Below are 15481 nucleotides of genomic sequence, written 5' to 3'. Positions count from 1 at the left end.
CGTCATCACCCCTGGGGGGCTGGATTCTTCTTTGTGGGTAAGAAGGATGGCTCTCTTCGACCGTGTATTGATTATCGGGGGTTGAATGACATCACGGTCAAGAACAAGTATCCCCCTGCCCTTGATGAGTGCTGCCTTCGACTCCTTACAGGGTGCTACGGTATTCACCAAGCTAGACCTACGCAATGCGTATCACCTGGTCCGGATCAGAGAAGGGACGAGTAGTTGACGGGTTTCAATACACCGATGGGTCACTCAGTATCAGGTGATGCCGTTTGGACTGACCAATGCTCCAGCGGTATTCCAGAGTATGGTGAACGACGTCCTGAGAGATATGATCGGTCTCTTTGTGTTTGTTTACCTGGATGACATTCTGATCTTCTCGAAGGGAACCTTCCGACCACGTCCAGCATGTCCGGCAGGTTCTGCAGCGGTTGTTGGAGAATCGCCTGTTCGTGAAGGCCGAGAAGTGCGAGTTTCACGCCCACACGACATCCTTTCTCGGGTACATCATCTCCAGGGGGAGAGATTAGGATGGACCAGGAGAAGGTTAGAGCGGTTCTGGAATGGGCCCAGCCCGATACGAGATTGCAGCTCCAGAGATTTTTGGGGTTTGCTAATTTCTACCGCAGATTCATCCGGGATTACAGCCGTGTGGCCGCTCCATTAACTGCCTTGACTTCCAGTATCAGGACCTTCAAGTGGAATCCGAGGCGGATCGTAGCGTTTCTGGATTTGAAGAGGCGATTCACCAACGCACCGATTCTCTCTCAACCGGACACGGCCCGTCAGTTCGTCGTTGAAGTGGACGCGTCTGATGTGGGAGTTGGCGCCATCCTGTCGCAGCGATGCTCCACGGACAGTAAACTCCATCCCTGCGCCTACTACTCTCGTCGCCTTTCGCCTGCGGAGAGGAATTACGATGTGGGTAACCGGGAGCTTCTCGCGGTGAAACTTGCCTTGGAGGAGTGGCGCCACTGGTTGGAGGCGGAGCAACCGTTTATTGTCTGGACTGACCACAAGAATCTTGCCTACGTGCAATCGGCTAAACGTCTCAACTCCCGTCTCAGGCCAGGTGGGCGTTGTTTTCGGACGATTCAAGTTTTTCCTGACGTTCCGACCTGGATCTAAGAACGGCAAGGCGGACGCCTTGTCCCGGATGTTCTCCAAGACGGAGGAGAGTGGGTCCAAGACCGAGACAATTCTCCCCCGGAACTGCGTCGTGGGAGCAGTTATGTGGAAGATTGAGGAGGAGGTGCTGGCGGCCCTTCGACTCAGCCCGGTCCCGGTAACGGTCCACCCGGTCGGTTGTTTGTGCCTGAGTCGGGTTCGTCCTGCTGTCCTCAAATGGTCCCACGCCAGCAAGATGGCTTGTCACCCGTGGCTCGGACAATGGCGTTTCTTCGCAGACGCTTTTTTGGTGGCCTGCCATGGCCGAGGATACTCGGGGTTTTGTTGCTGCCTGTCCAGTGTGTGCGCAGAATAAGAGTACCAATCGGCCCAGCTCTGGACTACTTCACCCCCCTTCCTATTCCCCGGCGACCATGGTCGCATCTGGCCCTGGACTTCGTCACGGGGTTGCCCGCTTCTGAGGGGGGCACGGTCGTTCTGACTATCGTGGACAGATTCAGCAAGTTCGCCCCACTTTGTGCCAATTGCCAAGCTTCCCTCTGCCTCGGAGACGTCCGAGATCCTGGTTAGGGAGGTTTTCAGGGTCCACGGTTTGCCCAGTGATATCGTTTCCGACCGTGGCCCTCAGTTTACCTCTGCTGTCTGGAAGTCCTTCTGTTTGGTCATTGGAGCTACTGTCAGTCTCACATCTGGTTTTCACCCCCAATCCAATGGTCAGGCGGAGAGAGCCAACCAGAAGATGGAATCAACGGTACGCTGTCTGGTCTCTTCCAACCCCACCTCCTGGGTCTCTCAGTTGCCTTGGGTTGAGTATGCCCACAATACTCTTCCTACATCTGCCACTGGGATGTCTCCCTTCCAGTGCCTGTATGGCTACCAACCTCCCCTGTTTCCTTCTCAGGAGAAGGAGCTCTCAGTGCCTTCTGTGCAGGCCCATATTCGTCGTTGCCACCGGACCTGGCATCGGGCCAGAAAGGCACTCCTTAGAGTTTCGGACCGGTATCAGCTCCAGGCGAATCGTCGCCGGATCCCCGCTCCCACCTATACCATCGGAGATAGGGTTTGGTTGGCCACACGGGATCTTCCGTTACGGACTGAGTCTAGGAAGTTGTTACCGAAGTTCATTGGTCCGTTTGTGGTGGAGAAGGTGATCAATCCAGTGGCAGTTCGACTCAAAACTACCGAGGACGCCAGAGTCCATCCCACCTTTCATGTCTCCTGCCTCAAGCCTGTCTTCCTCAGTCCTCTGTTGCCTCCTCCGCCTCCTCCTCCTCCTCCTCGGATGATCGGAGGTGGTCCTGCCTACACGGTGCGTCGCATCATGGATTCCAGACGGCGGGGCCGGGGTTTCCAGTATCTCGTGGACTGGGAGGGGTATGGCCCTGAAGAGAGGAGTTGGATTCCGCGGCGACAGGTCCTAGATGCGGACCTCATCAGTGACTTCACCGCCTCCATCCTGGCGCTCCGGGGAGTCCGCCCCGGTGGCGTTCGTCGGAGGGGGTACTGTGACGATCCCGGCTGTCTGAGTCGGGTCCTGTCTGGTGACTAGTGTTCCTGTTCGTATCTCCAGTTTCCCGAGGGTCCTGGGAACGCTCCGGGGAGCGCTCTTGTTTTCCGCACCTGCATCCCATCAGCAATCTGCACACCTGGTCCTGATCATCACCCTTCTTAGGCTCTGGCCCAACATCCAGTTCCTGCCGGATCGGTTAGCCATGAACAGTATGTTTGTCAGCGTATCAGTCTCTGAGCCATTAGTGTTAGTTTTGTTGTTTTGCACCTTTTTGACTTGCTGTGTACTGACCTCCGTTTTGTTCTGTCTGCAGTCACTCACCCGGAACCTTCACCCAACCTCTGCCTGATGGTCGGCGGCTGCCGAGCCAGTACCGGACCAACCACTGCACCCTCAACAACCCATCCACGCCACCCGCTCTGTTCCCTGGATTATTCAGCCTCACTCGGAATCTATTAATAAACACTCACCTTTGTCTCAACGTACCTTGTCCTGGTCTGCTTCTGGGTTCTGGCTTAGTTAACCGTGACAGCTTTGGTCCACTCCTTCCGTAGACGGCCGTGACAGAAAAACCCACCATACCAGGACCAAGCAGCGTGTCCAGGAACAGGCAACCTGGACGTGGGAGCAGCGTCGAGGGTCGAGAGGCAACCCCAAGAAATTTTTAGGGGGGCACACGGCATGGACGACGGGGCTGACGGAGGCAAAGATGGGGCGAATCCAGGAGGCCACCAGGCCAGGGGTACACCGCCCTGTACGTCCTGTGCGGATGCCTCACACAGAGTGTGTGAGGGTAGGCATTCAGCCAGGACGGGTGGTGGCCGCTGTTCACTCCAGGCCTCCTATCCGTCTCCACAGCCCGGTTCGGCCTGTTCCTGCCACCCGCACCAAACCTACGGTGCGCGTCGCCAGCCCGGTCCGGCCTGTTCCTGCCACCCGCACCAAGTCTACGGTGCGCGTCGCCAGCCCGGTCCGGCCTGTTCCTGCCACCCGCACCAAACCTACGGTGCGCGTCGCCAGCCCGGTCCGGCCTGTCCCTGCTCCACGCAGCAAGCCTACGATGTGCGTCGCCAGCCCGGTCCGGCCTGTTCCTGCCACCCGCACCAAGTCTACGGTGCGCGTCGCCAGCCCGACCCGGCCTGTTCCTGCCACTCGCACCAAACCTACGGTGCGCGTCGCCAGCCCGGTCCGGCCTGTTCCTGCCACCCGCACCAAACCTACGGTGCGCTGCGCCAGCCCGGTCCGGCCTGTTCCTGCCACCCGCACCAAGTCTACGGTGCGCGTCGCCAGCCCGACCCGGCCTGTTCCTGCCACTGCCGCACCAAACCTACGGTGCGGCGTCGCCAGCCCGGTCCGGCCTGTTCCTGCCACCCGCACCAAGTCTACGGTGCGCGCCGCCAGCCCGACCCGGCCTGTTCCTGCCACTCGCACCAAACCTACGGTGCGCGTCGCCAGCCCGGTCCGGCCCGTCTCGTCCACGCACCAAGCCAGGGGTGCGAGTCGTCAGCCTGGTAAGGCCCATTCCTCCTCCACGCACCAGGCCAGGGGTGCGCGTCGTCAGCCTGGTAAGGCCGTGCTCCTCCTCCACGCACCAGGCCAGGGGTGCGAGTCGACAGACTGGACCAGGGGCGCATTGGGGGGTGTATTGTAGGGTGGTGGTCAAGGCCGGAGCCAGAACCGCCACCGAGGAGGTATGCCCGCCCAGCCCTCCCCTGTTTGGGTTTTTTGAGGCGCGGTCGCAGTCCGCGCCTTTAGGGGGGGGTACTGTCACACCCTGGCTCTGGGACTCATTATGTTGAGCCAGGGTGTGTGCATTCTATGTGTTCATGTTCTATGTTGGGTGTCTAGGTTGTCGATGTCTATGTTTGTATTGAGTGACTCCCAATCGGAGGTAACGAGTGTCAGCTGTCGGCTCGTTATCTCTGATTGGGAGCCATATTTAAACTGTGTGTCTTCACCTTGTGTTTGTGGGTTTTTGTTCCTTATGCGGTCAGTGTAACCGTGGACTTCACGAGTCGTGTTTTGTTTGTTATTTAGATACTTTAATATAATAAAGTCATGTTCATTTCACACGCTGCGCCTTGGTCTACTCTCCTTTACGACGATCGTGACAACTGCCTTTGTGAGGTCAGAACGCTTGGATTAACCCTACTCATCCGCAAGAGCATCAAGTGTGCGCTCTGAATGCTCCGAGAGCAAAACGAGATGGGTGGGGCTAAAGCTTGAAAGGGTGTGAACGATGCTGAATGGGTGTAGACAAAGAAGTGCTCTACAGTAGGTACCAAAACATTCAAAGGCCATTTTCTCAAAAGTGAGATTACAAGTTTATCAACTTTCAAAGCAGAATTACTTTCCCATTGTTCCCTAAAATGCAGTGTATGATATACCATTTTGTAGCTCTCCGCTTTTATCCAATGTAAAAAACATAATTTCAAATTTGCTACAAAAGACCGAATCAAGGCGGTCGGTCACAAATGTGGAAAAAGTCAAGGGGTCTGAATACTTTCCGAAGGCACTGTACATCTCACCATGGCCGTAACTACATATTAGGACACAGAACTCTGTAATTTATTCTAATTAGAACAAATGTATAAATAATTTAAATATGTATTTTGTACACAATAAGAAAATTAAATACATCTAAATATTGCTCCAGCATTGATCAAAGTTCAGTACTCTTATATTCTTAATCTGACCTGAGTTCTAATAGCGCCTGCATCTTTGCAAACAAGTGGAGCCATGAACAGTGATTCGTTATGTTCACTTGCGTCCTCCGGATTTGCCGCACAGATTTGCCTTTTAGCAGCACATTCACCACTCTCTCGAACGGCTAACTCCGCCCTCTCACGGCACAGGCTGATGGCCTGAGACGTGAAACGAACTACCCCAACTCGGAGTCAATAGAGAAAAAGGCTAAAGAGAGACGCTGCTGACAGTGTGGTTGCGAGATGCCGGACAAAAGGCAATTTTAAAACTGTCCTGCGACTCCTGTCGTGTATACAGACATTCCCCAAACAAACAAAAACTGACTTGGAGAATGAGTGCACAACGCTTATAGATATGTCAGTCAGTCAAGTGGCTAGCTGCCGGCAGTAACGTTGAAAGGCTCTGGCTAGTATTACTTAGCCAGCTAGAGGGATGAAGTAAGAAGCTAACGTTAAACAGAGCCTACCTCAGCAGGAGCAAAAAATAGGTTGCTAAGTTTTCATAATAACTTTGCTTTACAGAGAGTAGGCTACTGGGACAGACAGTAATGTGGAGCTCACTGGTGAGGCTGAGGCAGGCTGCAATGCATGCAGTAGGAAGCAGAGGAGACAGAGAGAGAGGTTAGTACAGTTGATCCCAAATTTGGGGTCGAGGACCCATGTGGCGTCCCCCTGTGAAAATCTGTACTAATCTTTTCAATCAAGTTCAGAACTTTAAAAAAATAAGATATGTTTCAATATGAACATCTCGACATGGCCCACAGTGCCTTCAGAGTATTCACACACCTTGAATTTGTCCACATTTTGTTGTGTTACAAAGTGGGAATAAAATTGATTTAATTGTCATTTTTTGTCAACGATCTACACAAAATACTCTGTAATGTCAAAGTGGAAGAAAAATTCTAAATGTTTAAAACAATTAATGGAAAATAAAACACTAATATATCTTGATTAGATTAGTATTCAACCCCCTGAGTCAATACATGTTAGAATCACCTTTGGCAGTGATTACAGCTGTGAGTCTTTCTGGGTAAGTCCCTAAGAGCTTTGCTCACCTGGAGTCAAAACTGTAACTAGGCCACTCAGGAACATTCAATGTCATCTTGGTAAGCAACTCCAGTGTATATTTTGGCCATGTGTTTTAGGTAATTGTCCTGCTGAAAGGTGAATTTGTCTACCAGTGTATGTTGGAAAGTAGGCTGAACCAAGTTTTCCTCTAGGATTCTGCCTGTGCTTAGTTCTATTCTGTTTCTTTTTAACCTACAAAAAACTCCATAGTCCTTACCGATGACAAGCATACCCATAACATGATGCAGCCACCTCCATGTTTGAAAATATGAAGAGTGGTACTCAGTGATTTGTTGTGTTGGATTTACCCCAAACATCACGCTTTGTAATCAGGACAAAAAGTTAATTTCTTTGCCAATTATTTTGCAGTATTACTTTAGTGCCTTATTGCAAACAGGATGCATGTTTTTGGAATATGTTTATTCTGTACAGGCTTCCTTCTTTTCACTCTGTCATTTATGTTAATATTGTGAAGTACTTACAATGTTGTTGATCCATCTTCCATTATCTCCTATAACAGTCATTAAACTCTGTAACTGTTTTAAAATCCCTATTGGCCTCATGGTGAAATCCCTGAGCAGTTTCCTTCCTCTCTGGCAACTGAGTTAGGAAGGGCGCCTGTATCTTTGTAGTGACTGAGTGTATTGATACACCATCCAAAGTGTAATTAATAACTTCACCATACTCAAAGGGATATTCAATGTCTGCTTTTTTTTCCCATCTACCAATATGTGGCCTTCTTTGCGAACCATTGGAAAACCTCCCTGGACTTTGTGGTTGAATCTGTGCTTGAAATTCACTGCTTGACTGAGGGACCTTGAAGATAATTGTATGTGTGGGGTACAGAGATGGGGTAGTCATTTTAAAATCATGTTAAACACTATTATTGCACACAGAGTGAGTCCATACAAATTATTATGTTACTCGTTAAGTACATTTTTAGTGCTGAACTTATTTAGGCTTGCCATAACAAAAGAGTTGAATACTTATTGACTCAAGACATTTCAGATTTTCATTTTTAATTCATTTGTAAATATTTCTAAAAACATAATTCCACTTCCACATTACAGGTACTGTGTATAGATCAGTGACACATTTCAATTTAATCCAAATTTAATTCAGGCTGTAACAACAAAATGTGGGAAAAGTCAAGGAGTGTGAATACTTTCTGAAGGCACTGTATATGGATCTACACAACAAATGGCCTGGGACATTGACTTATGATAATTAATAAACATAATGACCACTGAGAGTGTTAAATCAACACTGAAAGTGTGGAGTCTGTGGACCCATATAGAAACCGGAAAAGTGTTAAATTAACACACTTCTTAGCGTAAAGCCTTATTCAAATATTACTGTATCTTCCCTGTAGGCCTACATAAAAATTAAATCAAAATGCAAATAAAACAGTTAAAACAAATTCATACGTTTTGTTTATATCGCTGGTTGTTTATCTTATTCATTACCCACCATTTTTACCACTACATCAATGATATTAATACAGAATCATAAGTAATATTCTAATAATGCATGTGAATGTGATAATATGATAATCTATGTGCTCCATTAATGTCTGTTTGTGTCACGCCCTGATCTGTTTCACCTGTCTTGTGCTTGTCTCCACCCCCCATCAGGTGTCTCCCATTTGTCCCCATTATCCCCAGTGTTTTCTGTTTGCCTGTTGCCAGTTCGTCTTGTCCTGTCAAGTCCTACCAGTGTGTTTCCTGTGCTCTAGTTTTTGCTTTTCCTAGTCTTCCCAGTTCTGACCTTTCTGCCTGTCCCTGATCCTGCCCGCCGTCCTGTACCTGCCTGACTCTGATTTGGATTCGAGGCATCTGCAAATTACACTGGAAAATGAAAAAAGCCTGCATAGTATATTAATCTGCTGCTCTGAAGATGGTCTCGCATCAAAACTCAATGAAAGATGATTTCTCATTACACAAGAGGGGTTAACTTGTAACTTTATAAAATAGAATCTTACTTGCGTTCTCTGTGAGGTATCTCACTATGGGATATATCCATTTCTCAGGAAGATCATTGGAAGCTCCAATCACACAACGTCTGTCATAGACAGACAGGAAGTGTGGCGACTAGTGGGGGATCCCACTCTATAAAAGTTGCTATGGTCCCGCCCTCTGACTTATTCTCAAGCATATCTTTCTTCCTTGCACTCTTGCGAGCATGGACACGCGATGAGATACGTAACTCTATTATCAGAGAACCGGGGTCACGCTAGTAACCATAAGATCTCTTTTAAATATTTGTTTCGGTATCTCACTATGGGATATAGCCCACTCCTGTATCACCGATATGCTCTCCGAAGCTAAGAAGTCCTGACAGACTCACCCCTCGAGCTGAGGACTGTATACGCCAAGCAGACGCAATGACGTCCATTTGGTAAAAACCTAATAAACATATGTGGGGTAGCCAACGTACCGCATAACAAATCTCTTGCACAGAGATGCCTAAAAGGAACAATCTTCTGGTATTTTTTTCATCAATCCACTGTTGATACAGTCCCAAATGTGTGTGAATGTGTGACCTTTGTCTGTGAAAACTGTAAACTCATCTTTTTACACACATCACGTGTCCAGTCTACAGGCCCCCTCTAGAAATTGTTAGCTGTTACAGGAAAGATAGAAAGGGGAACAGGACCTGGTTTGTTTATTTTTTTTGTTTTTGCTCCTGAACTTCTTCTACTCTCAACCTCTCCGATAATTTTCATGATGTCCATCCGGTTTGCTGCTATATTCCATATCTTTCTAACTGTGCTCTTTCCCAAAAGCTCAAAACAGACAACCTATATAGTTATTATGGACACAGTATGCTTACATTATTAATCTTGTTATTATTTGTTGTTATTTGTTATTAGTCCCATCCTTCAACTCCTTTCAACACCTCCCATCTATCTCTTAACACCATCCATATATGATTACTATTTGCCATATATATTTCAACTGTACTGTGATGTTTTACGAAAGTTATGAACCTTCCTATTCTCATTGCTTCTACAGATTGTGAATTAAAAATAAACATTTTTGCTAAAAGTATTATTATATTATTGATCGATTGACTATGACTTTTCAGATCACCCAGTAATGCTATCTGCAAGGTTAGCTCCAAGTAAATATTGCAATCCTTTAGCCATTCCTGGACCTGTGTCCAAAAACAAGCTTCAAATGGACAGAACCAAAACAAATGATCTAATGATTCTGTCTCTTCACAGCAAAATCTGCAGAGCTGGGAAGATTGTATCCCCCATATAAATAACAGTCTATTGGTAGCAAGAATTTTATATAATAATTACAATTTCTCTGGCTCGTTTTAGAAATAGTGATATTTGGGAGATGATTTCCTTGTCAAATAACTGAACATGAGTGGTTGTAATCTGAATAAAGGGAAAAAGGCCATTCTTGAACATTGGGTGAGACAATCTTACTAATTTGCTTGAGAACCAGTTCGGATTTAAGTATAACTTTTGTATGACTGAAGCTTTTAGTGATAGGTCTAATGCTTTAATATTTAATAATTTCTGTCCTCCAAATTCATATTCATTATATAAATAGGCCCTTTTAATTTTGTCTGGCTTGCTGTTCCAAATAAAATTGAATATTTTTTTTCTCATATAATTTAAAAAACTGTTCGCTAGGCGTAGGCAAGACCATAAGCAAATAGGTAAACTGGGATAATACTAAAGAGTTAATCAGGGTGATTTTTCCACAAATTGACAGGTATTTACCTTTCCATGGTAGCAAGATCTTATCTATTTTTGCTAACTTTCTATTAAAATTTATTGAAGTGAGATCATTTATTTCCTTTGGGATATGTATTCCGAGTATATCCACATCATCATCAGACCATGTTATTGGTAAACTACATGGTAATGTAAAAATTGTATTTTTTAGTGATCCAATACGTAATATAGTACATTTGTCATAATTTGGTTGTAATCCAGAGAGATTAGAAAATGTATCTAGATCCTCTATGAGGCTGTGGAGGGATTCTAGTTGTGGATTTAAAAGAAAACATGAATCATCAGCGTACAATGACACTTTTGTTTTTAAGCCATGGATTTCTAATCCTCTGATATTATTATTGGATCTGATTTTAATAGCTAACATCTCGATGGCCTCAATAAATAGATATGCCGATAGTGGACAACCTTGTTTCACTCGTCTTGACAGTTTAAAACTTTCTGAGAAATAGCCATTATTTACTATTTTACACCTAGGGTTACTATACATGATTTTGACCCATTTTATAAGAGATTCTCCAAGATGGAAATGCTCCGTACTTTATCAAATGCCTTTTCGAAGTCTGCTATGAATAGCAGGCCTGGTTTCCCAGATTTTCCATAGTGTTCTATTGTTTCCAATACTTGCCTTATATTATCTCCAATGTATCTTCCATGTAAAAAACCTGTCTGATTAGAATGAATAATATCCGACAATACCTTTTTAATTCTATGCGCTATACATTTTGCTAGAATTTTTGCATCACAACACTGAAGTGTAAGGGGCCTCCAATTTTTTTAATGGACTGGATCTTTATATTTCCACTTGTATCCTGTTTCAGTAATAATGAGATCAGACCTTCTTCTTGAGTGTCAGATAATCTACCATTTACGTAGGAGTGATTAAAACATGCTAATAACGGTCCTCTTAGTATATCAAAAAAACCTGGTTTGTTTGTGTGGCAGCTGAATGCGAGGGCAAACGGTTTTGCATCGTAAAGGACCGAAATTGTTTTAGGTTGTGGCAGTCCAGTGAGTGTGACTCATTGTGGAAATAGGCACTAGTAAAGGGACTCAGATGTAGCTCAGATGTAGCTCAGATGTCCACTAGTAACTTCTCCTGCATATTTCCACTCCCTTGCATGTGTTCCGTTTCTTATCAAAGACATCCTGCATGCCAGCCTCCCTTCATGTTTCATTCCTAACTCTAATGTCCTTGGGGATGTTAGGGACTTGTAAATTGTAATGACAGTAATAAAAAAAAAATTTGGGAATTGTTCCCGTTCTGACTCTTTGTGTAATAGACCATATGCTATTTGAATGGAGAAATTGTAGTTGCAAAATATAATAATTGTTGTTATATGTCTTATTTGTTTCATATTTTGTAATTCCAGTTCGATTTGAATGTTGTATAATGTTATGGTTATGATAGCGATTTAAATGTGTCTTAATTTTCAGGTTTTAATGAGAAAATGTATTCCCCTAAAATTATAATTTCAATAAAGTTATTGTTTTATTAATATTATATCACTTATGTCTTTCCTTATCATATGTAAGACTAAATGCTATTTGTATTTTTTGGTTTGTTACAGATATGTGTTTAATTTACTATCCAGATAAGAAAGTGTCTGATCACAGAACTTTCCATAGAACCTGAGATAAATACCATAGGTCACTAAAACGTCAGTAACCCATTCACAGTAAAAGGTATTTCTATTCTGATTTCAGATGATCAATCCTTACAAAATAAGGAAGACTCAATATGCTCCAAGTTGTTCTCTGTCGTCATTAGAAAGTTTTGTAAATGGGAGAAAAGCATAGATTTTCGTATAAGACACACATTTTCACAGGTGTTTTTCTTGACTGATTACAATTTGATTGATCTGCTATTGTATGTCACATCATTTAAAAGAGCTGTTTCTCAGCTTTTAAAATATGTATCATATTTTCATATACGGTTTGACACCAGCCGGGCAGGAAAGGGTTAAATTGTTCAGTATTAGCAATAGGCTTTGTGGGACTATAATTTGTTTTCAACAGGACAATGACCCAACAAACCTCCAGGCTGTGTAAGGGCTATTTGACCAAGAAGGAGAGTGATGGAGTTCTGCATCAGATGACCTGGCCTCCACAATCACCTGACCTCAACCCAATTGAGATGGTTTGGGATGAGTTGGAAAGCAGAGTGAAGGAAAAGCAGCCAACAAGTGCTCAGCATATGTGGGAACTCCTTCAGGACTGAAGAAAAATCATTGAATGAGTAGGTGTGTCCCAACTTTTGATTGGTACTGTATATATATATATATATATATATATATATATATATATATATATATATATATATATATATATACACTGAACTAAAATATAAATGCAACATGCAACAATTTCAAAGTTTAGTTCATATCTAACGAAATTAGTCAATTGAAATTAATTCATCAGGCCCTAATCTATGGATTTCACATGACTGGGTATACAGATATGCATCTGTTGATCAGAGACATACCTTTAAAAAAGAGGTAGGGGCGTCAGTCAGTATCTGGTGTGACCACCATTTGCCTCATGCAGCGCGACACATCTCCTTCACATGGAGTTGATCAGGCTGTTGATTATGGCCTGTGGAATATTGCCCCACTCCTCTTTAATGGCTGTGCGAAGTTGCTGGGTATTGGCATCCCAAACATGCTCAATCTGTGAAGAGCACACTTCTCCAGCGTACCTGAGGCCATCGAAGGTGAGGTTTTTCCCACTGACGTCGGTTTCGACGCCGAACTACAGTCAGATCAAGACCCTGTTGAGGACGACGAGCATGCAGATGTGCTTCCCTGAGACGGTTTCTGACAGTTTGTGCAGAAATTCTTCAGTTGTGCAAACACACAGTTTCATCACCTGTCCGGGTGGCTGGTCTCAGACCATCCCGCAGGTGAAGAAGCCGGATGTGGAGGTCCTGGGACAATGCAAATAGTCAGGGTAGCCATGATTAGCTGTTCAGGAGTCTTATGGCTTGCGGGTAGAAGCTGTTAAGAAGCCTTTTGGACCTAGACTTGGTGCTCCGGTACCACTTGCCTTGCGGTAGCAGAGAGAACAGTCTATAACTAGGGTGGCTGGAGTCTTTGACAATTTTTAGAGCCTTCCTCTGACACCGCCTGGTATAGAGGTCCTGGAATGCAAGAACCTTGGCCCCAGTGATGTCCTGGCCGTACGCATTACCCTCTGTAGTGCCTTGCGGTCGGTGGCCGAGCAGTTGCCTTACCAGGCAGTGATGCAACCAGTCAGGATGCTCTCGATGGTGCAGCTGTATAACTTTTTGAGGATCTGAGGACCCATGCCAAATCTTTTCAGTCTCATGAAGGGGAATAGGCTTTGTCGTGCCCTCTTCACAACTGTCTTGGTGTGTTTGGACCATGATAGTTTGTTGGTGATATGGACACCAAGGAATTTGAAGCTCTCAACCTGTTCTACAATCGTGCCGTCAATGAGAATAGGGGCGTGCTCAGTCCTCTTTTTTTTCTGTAGTCCACAATCATCTCCTTGTCTTGATCACGTTGAGTGAGGTTGTTGTCCTGGCACCACACGGCCAGGTCTCTGACCTCCTCCCTATAGGCTGTCTCATCGTTGTCGGTGATGAGGCCTACCAATGTTGTGTCGTCTGCAAAGTTAATGATGGTTGCAGAGGGAGGTGTTTAGTCCCAGGGTCCTTAGCTTAGTGATGAGCTTTGAGGGCACTATGGTGTTGAACGCTGAGCTGTAGTCAATTAATAGCATTCTCACGTAGGTGTTTCTCTTGTCCAGGTGGGAAAGGGCAGTGTGGAGTGCAATAGAGATTGCATCATCTGTGGATCTGTTGGGGCGGTGTGCTAATTGGAGTGGGTCTAGGGTTTCTGAAATAATGGTGTTGATGTGAACCATGACCAGCTTTTCAAAGCACTTCATGGCTACAGACGTGAGTGCTACGGGTCGGTAGTCATTTAGGCAGGTTATCTTAGTGTTCTTGGGCACAGGGACTATGGTGGTCTGCTTGAAACATGTTGGTATTACAGACTCAGTCAGGGACATGTTGAAAATGTCAGTGAAGAAACTTGCCAGTTGGTCAGCGCATGCTCGGAGTACCCGTTCTGGTAATCCGTCTGGCCCTGAGGACTTGTAAATGTTGACCTGCTTAAAAGTCTTACTCACATCGGCTACGGAGAGTGGGATCACATAGTCACCCGGAACAGCTGATGCTCTCATGCATGCTTCAGTGTTGCTTGCCTCGAAGCAAGCATAGAAGTGATTTAGCTCAACTGGTAGGCTCGTGTCACTTGGCAGCTCACGGCTGTGCTTCCCTTTGTAGTCTGTAATAGATTGCAAGCCCTGCCACAATCGACAAGCATCAGAGCCGGTGTAGTACAATTCAATCTTTGTCCTGTATTGACTCTTTGCCTGTTTGATGGTTCGTTAGAGGGCATAGCGACATTTCTTATAAGAGTCCGGTTTAGCTTCCCACTCCTTGAAAGCGGCAGCTCTACCCTTTAGCTCAGTACGGATGTTGCCTGTAATCCATGGCTTCTGGTTGGGGTATGTACATACGGTCACTGTGGGGATGACGTAATCGCTGCACTTATTGATGAAGCTAGTGACTGATGTGGTGTACTCCTCAATGCTATCAGAAGAATTCCGGAAAATATTCCAGTCCTGTATCTTAGCATCTGTGTCATCTAACCACTTCCTTATTAACCGAGTCACTAGTGTTTTCTGCTTTAGTTTTTGCTTATAAGCAGGAATCAGGAGGATACAATTATGGTCAGATACAATTATGGTGCAAATAGTCCGGGTAGCCATGATTAGCTGTTCAGGAGTCTTATGGCTTGGGGGTAGAAGCTGTTGAGAACTCTCATCATCAGATACTCCACCTCAGGCGAGCAAAACCTCAAGACTTCCTTAATATTAGATTTTGTGCACCAGCTGTTGTTTACAAATATACACAGACCGCCACCCGTTGTCTTACCGGAGTCAACCATTCTATCCTGCCGATGTAGCATTTATCCCACCAGCTGTATGTTATCCATGTCGTCGTTCAGACACGACTCAGTGAAACATAAGATATTACAGTTTTTAATGTCCCGTTGGTAGGATATCCGTGATCGTAGGTCATCCGTTTTGTTTTCCAATGATTGTACATTGGCTAAAAGGACTGATGGAAGAGGCAGATTACTCGCTCACTGTCGGATCCTTACAAGGCACCCCGACCTACGACCACGATATCTCCGTCTCTTTCTTATTCAAATGACAGGGATTTGGGCCTTGTCGGGTGTCTGTAGAATATCCTTAGCTTCTGAATGTTTGTCCAATATG

This window comes from Coregonus clupeaformis, unplaced genomic scaffold (assembly GCF_020615455.1).
Source record: "Coregonus clupeaformis isolate EN_2021a unplaced genomic scaffold, ASM2061545v1 scaf1392, whole genome shotgun sequence".
In the NCBI taxonomy this organism is placed as follows: domain Eukaryota; kingdom Metazoa; phylum Chordata; class Actinopteri; order Salmoniformes; family Salmonidae; genus Coregonus; species Coregonus clupeaformis.
This window is presented reverse-complemented; position numbering follows the sequence as displayed.